Source organism: Eptesicus fuscus, chromosome 6 (assembly GCF_027574615.1).
Source record: "Eptesicus fuscus isolate TK198812 chromosome 6, DD_ASM_mEF_20220401, whole genome shotgun sequence".
NCBI classification, from domain to species: domain Eukaryota; kingdom Metazoa; phylum Chordata; class Mammalia; order Chiroptera; family Vespertilionidae; genus Eptesicus; species Eptesicus fuscus.
Genome location: NC_072478.1, coordinates 21,413,758 through 21,426,362, shown reverse-complemented (window position 1 = coordinate 21,426,362; position 12,605 = coordinate 21,413,758).

Here is a 12,605-nt window from a genome sequence, read left to right as displayed (position 1 = left end):
TCTTTGGGTTCTAGCAGCTTTCCAACACTAATAGCACCCCCTTGAGGCCAAGCAAAAATAGAAAAGGAGAAAAAATAAATTTCTCCAAAAGACAGAAGTAGTTATAAATATATGGTAAGAAACATCTTACAGATTGACTATTCAAAGTAAAAAATTACCAATAAACAAACCAATACTCACAAAAGGAAATATACAAAAACAACACAGGTGGCATAACATCAAGCAGAAGAAGACAAGTTTTTCCTGTGCCTCTTCTATATTTACTTGACCAGTTAGTTTTTAATCGGTTGATGGCATCATTGTTTTCCTTGGACTTTGAGTTTTTATCTCATTTTTGACAAACCAAGGGGCACAATCTAATTCTGATTAGGTTGTGCCCGCAAAGGCCTCCCAGGACATGAGCAATACATGCTGCACATGCCATAAGGAGCCCTCCTTCTACAGTGAGTAACTTTGTTCATACAATTTAAGCCTGAGCACGTTGTCCTGCAAACATTTGTTTCATTGTACTGTGTCTTCAACATCACAGTGCCAGATCCAAACAGGCTTCACCTGTTTTATTCACCTTTGTCTTTTCACAACTGTTTGTGAATATACATGCACCTATATAGGAACACATTTAAGTAAATGTGAAGTTACTAAATGAAAGGAATGACAGGGAGAATGAAACCTGGTTAAACAAGGTGATTTCAAAGCAGTGTCTAAGTTATAATGTCTTCTTTTTTTTTCCTTTAATCTTTATGGTTGAAAGTATTACATAGGTCCTCCTTTTTCCCCCATTAAACTCTTACAGCTCATTCCGATCCTCCCTCCCACCACGACCAGGCCCTCACCACCCCATTGTCTGTGTCCATGGGTTATGCATATATGCATACAAGTTTATTGGTTGATCTTCCCTCTGATATAAAGATGTATGAATTCAAATATGCTAATGGAAGGTAAAGGTAATCTGTAGACAAATATAAAAAAGAATGCCTTCCAGAGGACAGTAGAAGATGATGCAAATTTTGGGAAATACAGCTAATGACAAGGGCCAAAAAAAACCACTCACAATAAGGAATAACAACTTGGCCATATGTGTGTGGAGTGATACGTTAGTACCAACTACTCAGAACATTCACTTTCATTCTTGTTTTATAGTAAGGATTCCAAAGTGAAGAATATAAAATTGTTAGATGACTTTTTCTCAATAAGAAAAGTGAAAAATAAAAAAGCAATGAAGAGATTACAGTATGACTGAGTGATAGATTTAAGCCCACACTATTAATAAACACTCACAATTCCCCACATACACATACATAAAGGTACTCAGTGACAACAAAGTGAATGAGGAAAACCCTCCAATTTCTTGTTCAGGAGAATGCAATGAAAAACAGGAGTAAAAACACTCTGACCCCACTACACAAATGTCAACACTTGTACAGACAATTTACAAGAGAGAAAGCAAATGAGTAACTAACCCACAAATATATTCAGGTCACAGGTAATGAAGAAATTGCAAAGTTAAGCTATTTAGCATACCTCCTTTTACTTATCAAATAAATTTTTTCATGTGAATTGAATAAACAGAGTGAAAGGATATACTGTGAAATGCATGTCTTATGAAATATTGTTCCAAGGTAATATTTACAAGAAATAGATTGGATCTGGATCTTCCTCCTCCAGAGGAAGTATGGAAACAGAGTTGAAGAGATCCCATGATAAAAACAAAGAAGAGCTGCCCTCACTTTATTGAACATGCTTCCATACCTAGCACTGTATGTTCCTACTTCCTTTGGTTGCAAAACTCACTGTACATGTTCTACTTTTACTTGAAATATTCTATGCCTCCCATTGCCAGCTCTAATTGGGCTTCCATCAGTTAATTGTCAACAATTACCCATATGTTGCTGAGATCAATGCTCACTTCTCCTTTTAGCATCATAAACTAATCATTAGTTATTAATCAAGCAAACAAACAACCACAGGTTGATGCCTGTCAAGAGACCTCAGGTACATGTGCTTGGCTTTGACTCTCTCTGACCCTTTCCTGTAGTACCTACTGCACCTCTGGACTCACCTGTTGGAAACTCTGAGGGGAAGGTCTCCATGGGAAAGTCCAACCTCCTGGATGGGTGCTGATGGAGACTGAAGCTCTCTGCCCAGACAAGACAGCAGGAAGGAGGCAAGCACAGGCTAGACAAACTTAGGATTCCAAAAGCAACAACCAGGTTTCATCCAGCCCAAGCTCCCACATGCTGAGAGACTAGAGAGGAGGTGATATTACAGCTCCCTATGTCTGCTCATTAGGTACATTTCTGTCTTGTTACTCCAACTCCTAATCACCTGATTTCCCTGTGGGTCTGGACTGAAGGGAATATTTTCCTGGAGATTCTGTATTCCCAAAAGACCAGCTTAGAAGTCAAGTTAATCCAATATCTACTAGTTCTTCCTCATGAACTCTGTTTGCTTTCAGAGGACTACCCTCCCAGCACCTTATCCCAACCCTGATTTAAGGTATTTCTAGTGTTGGTTAGAAAACACAAATCTATAAATATTGACTTGTGTTTAGGACACAGGCCCTTATGTCTTCATAAAATTGCTATTTTTTCTTTTCAATAAGAGGCAGAACTAAATTCCTTTGAAATAAACTTTGGGTGTTATACTCTGGGCTTCATGACTCATTAGCCAAAACAATTTGGCATTTCAACCTTACATCACAAGTTATGAACTGTCAATTAGTCCCTCACTATGAAATATTTGTTAGTTATAGGAAATATATTTAGGAAGGGAGAGGGAGAAAGAAATAGAAACATCAGTGATGACAGAGAATCACCGATGGGCTTCCTCCTCCTGCACGCCACCTACTGGGGATTGAAGCTATAACCTGGGCATGTGCCCTGACCAGGAAATCAACTGTGACCTCTTGGTTTATAGTTCGACACAACCACTGAGCCATGCCAGCCTGGTGTGATAGCAATTTTATGATAAAGAGTATGAAATACCATCAAAGATGTGAGTAGCTGTCATACTGTTAATTCTTATGTAGGCATTGAAATAAATACATTAATTAATAAAGAAAACAAACAGCAATCTCTTGCCGCTGCGGTAAGTGAAATGGGCTCTCAGGTGACAACAGGTAAATGTTCGTGTTTCCATTCTCTGAGACCCTGTCTCTCCTTGCAGGTTCAGCTTTGTTGTTGGACTCACCCGGATAAGATCTATGAGAGGAAAGTCATTGTGGGGACATCTGAACTCCTCCCTGAATAGATGATGATAGAGACTAATGTTCTGTTCACAGGCAAGACAGCAGGAAGGTGTGCAGCATCAGTCCCCAGCCAGAGTTAGAGCTCCAAACAAACAGATAATAGTGCCAAATAAACATAACCATGCCCTCCCAGCCTAAGGTTACACATGATGGGAGACTGCACATGAGAAGATTTTTAGAAATTCCTGTACCTGGTCCTCAAGCACATTTCCCTCTTTTTACTCCCACCTCCAAGCTCACGAATATGATATATTTTATAGCAAGAGGAGGATTAGGGTAGCAGATGGAACAGGCTTCGGAATGGGCTGACATTAAGATAGAGGAAGAGTCTGGCTCATCCAGGTGGGACTAAGGTAAGCACAGTGGTTCTCTAAATGATGAAGAGAGAGACAAAGGAGTTGGTCTCAGAGAGATTTTGAAAATGCGATACAGGTGGCTTGATGATGGAGGAAGGAACATATGCCAAGGGATGCAGGTGGCCAGACACACTAAGTCATTAGAAAGAAACAGATCTTCCCCCGAGCCTCTAAATAGGGGTGGGGAACCTTTTTCTGTCAAGGGCCATTTGAATATTTATAACATCATATCATGGCCATATAAAATTATCATCTTAATAATTAGCTTGCTATATTTGGTCAAACATTTATTAACTCATCCCTAATGCCTTAGCAGAGCAAGATCAAATGATTTTGATAGCCTCCTAAGGCCTGCAGGATGGACATTATCCACACCTGCTCTAGAAGGATCCCAACCCTGCACACATGTTGATATTAGCTATTGAGACTCATTCAAGCTTGTGACATTCAGACTATAAGAGCATGTGTGTGTTTTTAAGCAACTAGTGTGGTAATAATTTACAGCAACTATGGGATTCTAATGTTGACATTTATTCAATAAAACTTGTTTGACAGAACTGAGTTTAAGAGTCTTCACTCATTAACTTTCCTTGGGTTAGGGTATTACATGCTACAAACACACATGAAGTGGAAGTAAAATTTTAACTATATTTGGTGATATTGCCCTCCCCCATCTTTCCCCTTAGCTGGTACAGTGAAGTCCTCATTGCTTAAAATGTAAACTGACTGTGCTGACTCCGAGGCATTAAGATTTAAGGAATAATGGGTGACCTCTATTTCTCCATCTTTATAATTAGATTGACTTTTTTCTCAGTACCCTGTATCTTTGCCTAGAAGTTGGTGAGTCCTCAATTTATATTCCCTGAGTGCATGCCAGAATTTCTCATTAAAAGTAGACAGAACATGACTGCTGGGGTAAAGGCTGAGAGTAGGGTAAGAATTCCTGCCACTTGTTCTAACAGGAAAAGTAAATGGGCAACAAATTCAAAGACATATGCAACCTTGCCAGGAATAAAATAACTCAAAAGTATCACTATTTAGTATTCCTCTTTAGCCTTATTAAATAATATTTTTTTCATGTGAATACCCCATGTGAGAGGAGATACTGCAATGACTGTCTCACGAACTGCTCTGTAAGGTACCATCTCTCTGACTGGTCAGCTCTTTTCAGTAAATACAAAACTTTCAAAAATACACCCCATCTTTGAAATGTAATATAAACACTCTCACTCCACTGCACTGTCATCCATACTTAATATTTTATTTCCTTCTGCCTAATAACAAAAATTCTCAGATATGTTCTCATTTTACTGCAATCATTTTATGGATCTCACTCATTCTATAGTGTCATCCAACTGAACATCTATTCCCATAACTTAATTGTAAACTATGGTGATTGTAGTGCAGATTCAAACAAACACATACTTTTTAATGTATTAACTAAATTAATTATACATTAGTTCCTTAATCTAGAGTACAAACAGAGTTGTCTCATCTCTGGGCTAGGCTGATTAGGGTCACAGTGACTCAGGCAATGTTCTCAGGTTCCATCCTCTCTCACCCTTTCCTGATGTACCTACTGGCCTCCCAGGCTCACCTGGATGGGTCTCTGAGAGGAAGGTCTCCGTGTGGAACTCCTCCGTGGATGGTTGATGATGGAGACTAAAGCTCTGTCCCCACATGAGACAGCAGGAAGGAGTGAAGCATCAGTTCCTGAGCCAGCTTTGGAATCAAAAGCCACAACCATGTCCTGTCTACCAAAGTTGTACAAGCTTAGGGACTCCACAGTAGAGATATTTATAGTTCTCTCTATATCTGGTCATCAGGAACATTTTCATCATGTCATTCCAACTACTAAGCAGGTGATTTCTGCCTGGGCCAACTGAAATAAACAGAAAGGAAACTTTTCCTAATGATTCTCTGATCCCAAGAGACCAGGATAGAAGCCATGTGTACTTAGTTTTCATGGCTCCTTGTCTTGATCTCACAGGCTTTATGGAGGTCTAACGTTATCCCACCTCTGACTTCATGTTTTCTTCAAAGTCTGATTGGGATGGGACATAGACCAGATAGCTCTGGAAAATTGCTATTCTCCTCTTCAGCAAGGCAGAACTGTGTTCCCTTGCAGTGCAATCCTGGGAACCAAACTCTTTGACTTCCTAACATATTTGTCAAAAATTAGGGATGTTATCCTTATATCACAAGTTAAGAGATGAAATTTGGAGAAACCAAGATGGCGGCATAGGTAAACACCTAAACTGTTGCTTTGCACAACAATTTCAAAACTACAACTAAAAGACAAAACGGACATCATCCAGAACCACAGGAAAGCTGGCTGAGTGGAAATTCTACAACTAGAAGGAAAGAAAAAAGCTCACAGAGAATCAGAGGAGCTGCAAAAGTCTGAGGTACAGAGACACATGTGCAGAGAGGAAGGGCAGCTGAGTGCCTGGCTGGCTTTCTCTGGCAGGAGGGGGAAGGAAGCTCCCAACTGCACTGAACCCCAATTCTGACTGCACTGAACCCCAATTCCGGGCGAGACCCTGTAGAGCCAGGCTCATACTGGGGGCGTCTGGACTGACAGGAAGAGAGAGAGCACACGGAAACTCAGAGGAGCCGCGAAAGGCATGGATCTAGAGGCGCGTGCGAAAGTGCGTGCAGAGAGGACTGATTGCTGAGGGTGCTGCTGGATTTCTCTAGTGTGAGGGAGTCGGAAGCTCCCAACTGCACTGAACCCCAGTTCCGGGTGAGATCCTGGGGACCCAGACTCATACAGGGGGAATCTGGACTGTCAGGAAAAGAGAGAGTACACAGAAACTCAGAGGAGCCACGAAAGGCAGAGGTCTTGAGGTGCGCACACGTGTGTGCACAGAAAGGACTGACTGCTGAGTGCGCCACTGGCTTTCTCTATCGGGAGAGATATGGAAGCTCCCAACTGTGCTGAACCCCAGTTCCGGGGGAGAATCTGGGAATCCAGATTCTTTGGGGGGAGAAACTGGACTGTCTGGTAGTGGGTGAAACGCAAGGGCGGCTTTCTTTCAGAGGGGTTTGCAATGATTACCATGGAACACTGAGACCCAGGGGCCTCATAGGACAGGGCTGATGGGAAGCCAAGACTGTCTGCTAAGCCCTGAGACTCCGCCCCATCTAAACTGAGCATAGAGTCTTTTGCAATTTTGCAAATCTTGTCTCATAAGGCTGTCTACACCACAGAAGTTCTCCTGGCGTAGACACAGCTGATCCTCACAGTCATTTGGCCTGGAGGTCAATTCCTCCCGGTGATACCAACAACACTCAAGACTTAACTACAACAAGGCTGTACATACAGTCCACAAAGGGGTGGAACAAGGTGTCCACCTCAGGTAACTGGGGAGGCCGAACCACTGGGCCATATAGAACAACTAGCACACAAAGCCACTCTACCAACTCACGGAAGTAGCGAAAATGTGGAGACAAAGAAACAAATCACCAATGAAAGAAATGGAGGAAAGCAAACATCTAGATATAGAGTTCAAAACACAGTTATAAGGTTTTTCAAGAATTTCCTAGAAAAGGCCTACAAATCTAGAGAGACCCTTGAGGATGTGAAAAAGGACCAACCAGAAATTAAACATACACCAATTGAAATAAAAAATATTATACAGAGACCTAACAACAGACTAGAGGAACACAAGAATCAAGACAAAGATTTGAAATGCAAAGAAACAAAAAACACTCAACCAGAAAGAAAAAAGAAAAAAAAAGAAAAAAATTTGAATATAGTGTAAGGAGCCTCTAGGACAACTTCAAGCATACAAATATCCGAATTATGGGGGTGCCAGAAGAAGAGAGAGAGCAAGATACTGAAAACCTGTTTGAAGAAATAATGACAGAAAACTTCCCCACCTGGTGAAAGATATACACTTACAAGTCCAGGAAGCTCACAGAACCCCAAACAAAAGGAATCCAAAGAGGACCACACCAAGACACATCATAATTAAAATGCCCAGAGCAAAAGACAAAGAGAAAATATTAAAATCAGCAAGAGAAAAACAGTTAGTTACCTACAAGGGAGCACCCATACGATTGTCAGCTGATTTCTCAACAGAAACTATGCAGGCCAGACGGGAGTGGCAAGAAATATTCAAAGTGATGAATAGCAATAACCTACAACCAAGATTACTCTACCCAGCAAAGCTATCATTCAGAATTGAAGGTCAGATAAAGAGCTTCACAGATAAGAAAAAGCTAAAGGAGTTCATCACCACCAAATCAGTATTATATGAAATGTTGAAAGGTTTTCTTTAAGAAGAGGAAGAAGAAGAAAAAGGTAAAGATAAAAATTATAAACAAAAAATGCATATCTATCAACAAGTGAATCTAAAAATTAAGTGAATAAAAAATCTGATGAACAGAATAAACTGGTGAATATAATAGAATCAGGGGCATAGAAGGGAGTGGACTGAGAATTCTCAGGGGGAGAGGGGTGTGGAGGGTGTGAGAAGAGACTGGACAAATATCGTACACCTAAGGATGAGGACAGTGGATGGGTGGTGTAAGGGAAGAAGGTGTGATGGGAACCAGGTGGAGGGGAGCTATGGGGGTAAAAAAGAGGAACAATTGTAATAAACTGAACAATAAAGATTTATTTAAAAATGTTTTTTAAAAATTTTTAAAAAGACATGAAATTTGTGACTTATAAAATATCTGTAAATTATAAGAGATATATTTAGATATCGTTATGACACATGTCCTGAGCTTATCATTTTGTAAGATTTGTCTGATCTCATTTTTAGAAACGTTCATTATATGAGGTAGTATTATTATGAACTCTCTTCCCATTGCAGAAATTGGGCTTGAATGAGTTTACTGATCTGCTCAAAGCTCAAACTGATAAGAGACGGGGGTTTGATTGGAATTCTGCCAGGACGCTTCTAGTTTTCACTATTGGGCAGTGGTTCTCAAGCAGAGATGACCATGCCTCAGGGCCTATTTGGCAAGGTCTGGTGGATGCTGCTGAACACTGACAGTACCCAGCACACATAATTATCCTGCCTCAATTGTGCACATTAAAAGGTGAGAACATCTAGTCTAGACCAGCACTTCTCGAACATCACTGTGCAAGTAGGTAAGTTCTCAAATATGGAATCTGTGAATTATGAGGAACAATTAAACAAAGGCATGCACACGCAAACACACACACACACACACACACACACACACACACACACACATACACATACACAATCTCAGATGCTTGTGTATATCCAACATTCAACATAAGCAAGAAAGACAGGGTCAGTAGGAAGCCAGTGGGGCTGGAATAAATAGTGAGGGGACAGTGGGAAGAGATAATGTCAGGGAGAGACAGGACAGGACATGTAGAGCCTTGTGGGTCACGAGGAGGTCTTCGAATTTGGTATTGAGTGAGGTTGGAGTCACCAAGGGTTCTTGAGAAGAGGTTGCCCTCTGGCCACTGTTAGGGGAAGAGCCTGTAGCGGGTGTGGACTGGGGGCTGAAAGACCAGGTCAGAGGTTACTGCACTGTTCCAAGTGGGAAATAATGGGGCTGTCCCAGGTTTGAGCTATGGAGGAGGTGAAAAGTGGGTGGATTCTGGATGGATTTTGAAAGCAGAGCCCTCAGAGTGAGCTGAAGTTAGCATTGGGGTAGGGGAAGGGGAAATGGCTAGAGAGGGACAGAGATAGAGAAACACATGACTGTAGTATTTTTACCTGAGCACCTGAGTCACTAGGAAAAACACTGAGGCCCAGAGAGGCAGAGTGAGGTGCCCAGGTTGCATATGAGTCCACAGTGGCTTCATCCCGAGCCAAGACCTGGCCCTGATGTGAAAGCTCTGGTGGTGGTGATATCCTGAGGGGCAGAGCCTGCTCAGAGCCAGGCACCTCCTCCCGTTGCCTCTCAAGTTCACACCCCAGTACTCCCCTCTGGCTCTATTCTCTTCCTTTCAGTCTTGTTTCCAGAAATACTGCTCCTTAGACTCAGAATATGTGCTTCTGATTCCTTTGTCCTGAAAATATATGGCATGAGCAACCCTGAAAGCCTTATGGTAAAGAGACTAGAAGCAGGAATGGAGAGGGGGACATTCCCCATGGGATGGGTAGGGCTGTGTCCATAAACTCAGCAGCATCTCCAGGGGATCCAGCAGATGGGGAGTATCTTACCAGGCCAGGCCAGAATGGCTGCTTCCCAGAAAAGCCTTCCAGCACCCACCCATTGCCACAGTTCCAGCTATTCTGACCCTCCACCTCCCAGTTCTCCCCACACATGTCTCCCTAGGAGCCCAGACTGTAGAATTTGGTTTTCCCTGCCCTTTTCTTCCTACTGAGCTCTGCCACTCCCCAGGACCTCCTCTGCTCTGGTGACCAGGGCCCTGGCTCCCGGGAGAGTTCCAAATAGCCTTGGCAGGGCCCTCTTAATGGGGCCCTCTTTCTAGGGCCCTCTTTATGGTGTGGAACCAGAGCCACAGGGCAGACTTCTAGCCCTTCCTGGAAATTCTCCTGTCCTGCTGTCCACCATCTGGGCATCTCTGGTTCCCTCCTGCCTCTCCATGTCAAAGGCCTCAGAGGGGTCGTCTGAACTTCTTAGTCCTGTACTGAGCTCTGGCTACTGGGGAGTGATCAACACTTAGAAGCTGTACTTATAGAGGCCTTTCTGGGCCTTAATAAACCAGTCCATCTCTCTCCCGAGGGTCTATGGAAGAGGATCTCATGCTTGTGTTCCTGTTTTACAGATAGGGGAACTAGAGCACAGATAGGCGAGGTTGCTCACCCAGGGCAAACCGCCAGACCGTCGCAGAGTTAGGACCTGACCCCAAACCACTCTGGTCTTCTGCTCTCAGGAGAGTTGTTGACAGGATTCCAGCTTCCCATTCTGTTCAGGAGAGATACAGGAAATAACAAATGAGCAAGGATATACATTCAGTGAAAAGGGCGATGAAGATCTCAAAAGAGGTGGGCTGGGGGAATGCTGGCTTGCATGGCAGTGCATGAATCACTCAGACTCATAACCTAGAAAAGCAGTTATACTTCTGATCACAATTTATTACAGGGAAAGGATACAGATTAAAATCAGCAAGAAAAAGGCACATGGGGGAGACTCAGTGGATACTAGGCATTTGCTTGCAGGTATCTTCTCCCAGTGCAGTCCCAGCTATCAACTCTCACCGCAATGATGTGTGACAACCACTGAGTTTTTCCAACCTGGGAAATTCACCTGAGCTTTGATGCCCTGGGTTTTTACTGGGAGTTGTTCACATGGGTTTGGCTGACCACTCATGTGACTGACCTCAGCCTATTCAGAGGACAAGCTAATGGTTCATGGTGGTCCAAGGCCTCTACCATGAGTCACATTGTGAGCATGACTCTCTGGCATGGTCTAAGGTCTAAGGTATCCAGACACCTTTATCAAGTCAGGACACTCCAGGTCCTTAAAGATGACCTCCCAGGAACAAGACAAGGGCATCCTGCAGACAGGCCTTCCTTTGGAAGGTGCAGTATTACAGCACCCCAAGCCCTCTAAGTTAACTCTTTACTGCACAGGATTAAATAGCAAATCAAGAATGCATATTGAAAGAGTTCATGTAAAAGCTAGAGCTGGAAAGCAGTGGGTGCTTATATGATTCAGCCTTCAGAAGAGACTGTAGTCCCAGCTGACACCTGGACAGCTGCCTATGAAACACCCTGAAGGAGGAGACATGCAGATGTCTGGGGTGAGAGAGTTCCAGGCAGAGGGAAAGCAGGTGCAAATGTTCTGAGGTGGGATTGAGCTTCCAAGAAGAGAAGAAAGGCCAAGACAGGATGAAGGAAGGAGATGATATCAGAAGGGCCATTTGGAGCAAGGTTAGAATGCTTATGGACAGAATGACACCCACACCTGGGGCCTGGACAACTGAGCTGCTGGTGGAACCATATACTAAGAAGGGGAAAATCAGTGGACAGAATACAAGACAGCCCTCGTGATTTCTGCCTCCTGCTATCCGAGTGTAATGTCCTCTTCTTGAGTGTGGGCAAGGCCTCATGACTCATTTCTAACAGTAGAGTAAGATCAAGGTGGTGAGTGTCACTTTCAAGATTTGTTTACAGAACATTGAGTTTTCCATCTTGCTCCCATGGGATGCGTTCTTTCTTCCTTCCTTCCTTCCTTTCTTCTTTCCTTCCTTCCTTTCTTTCTTCCTTCCTTTCTTTCTTTCTTTCTTTCTTTCTTTCTTCCTTTCTTTCTTTCTCATCTTGTCCATCTCCCCCTCTCTCTCCCTCTATCTCGTGATCTGGTGAAACCACCTGCCACATTGTGAGCTGCCCCGTTGAGAGAAGCATGTAGTGAGGAGCTGAGAGCTGCCTACTGAACAGCCAGCGAGGAACTGAATCCTGCCAACAACACCTGAGTGGACTTGGGAATGGACCCTTCCCTCATCAAACTCTCAGCTGACACTGTGGCCTATTAGAGACCCTGAAGCAAAGAATCCAGAGAAGCCATACCTCATTCCTGACCAACAAAATCTCTGAGATCATAACTATTTGCTGTTATTTTAGGCCCTTATATTTGGAGCAATTTCTTGCCCAGTAGTAAATTGCTAACACAACAGATTTGGCCAGAGATTAAGAGGTGAATCAGGAGTTACAGTGTTTGCCCAGTTGAAATAAAATTGTAATAGATGTCTGCCTTGGCCTGGCTCCCTGAACTGCAGAGCCTGAGATAAAGATTGATTGCAGGTACATTTTTAGAAGTGGATCTAGAAAGCATGAGTAGAGAAGAAGGGTTGTGAGACAGTGTGGTGTAATCAGCAAATAGTGAGACTTTGAATGAACAATTTCTGCAGTGAGCACCTGGGCTCAGTCTCTCCAGGGACCTCTGAGAGAGTGTAGGACACACCCATGAGGAATGAGGGACCTGGGGTATTGATCCACCAAAAGTGATGGAGGGTCATTCCCAGGGATGCTAACTCCCTATCAATTCTGACCTGGGGCCACATGGGCCATAGATCCCCAGGCAGAGTACTCGGGTGT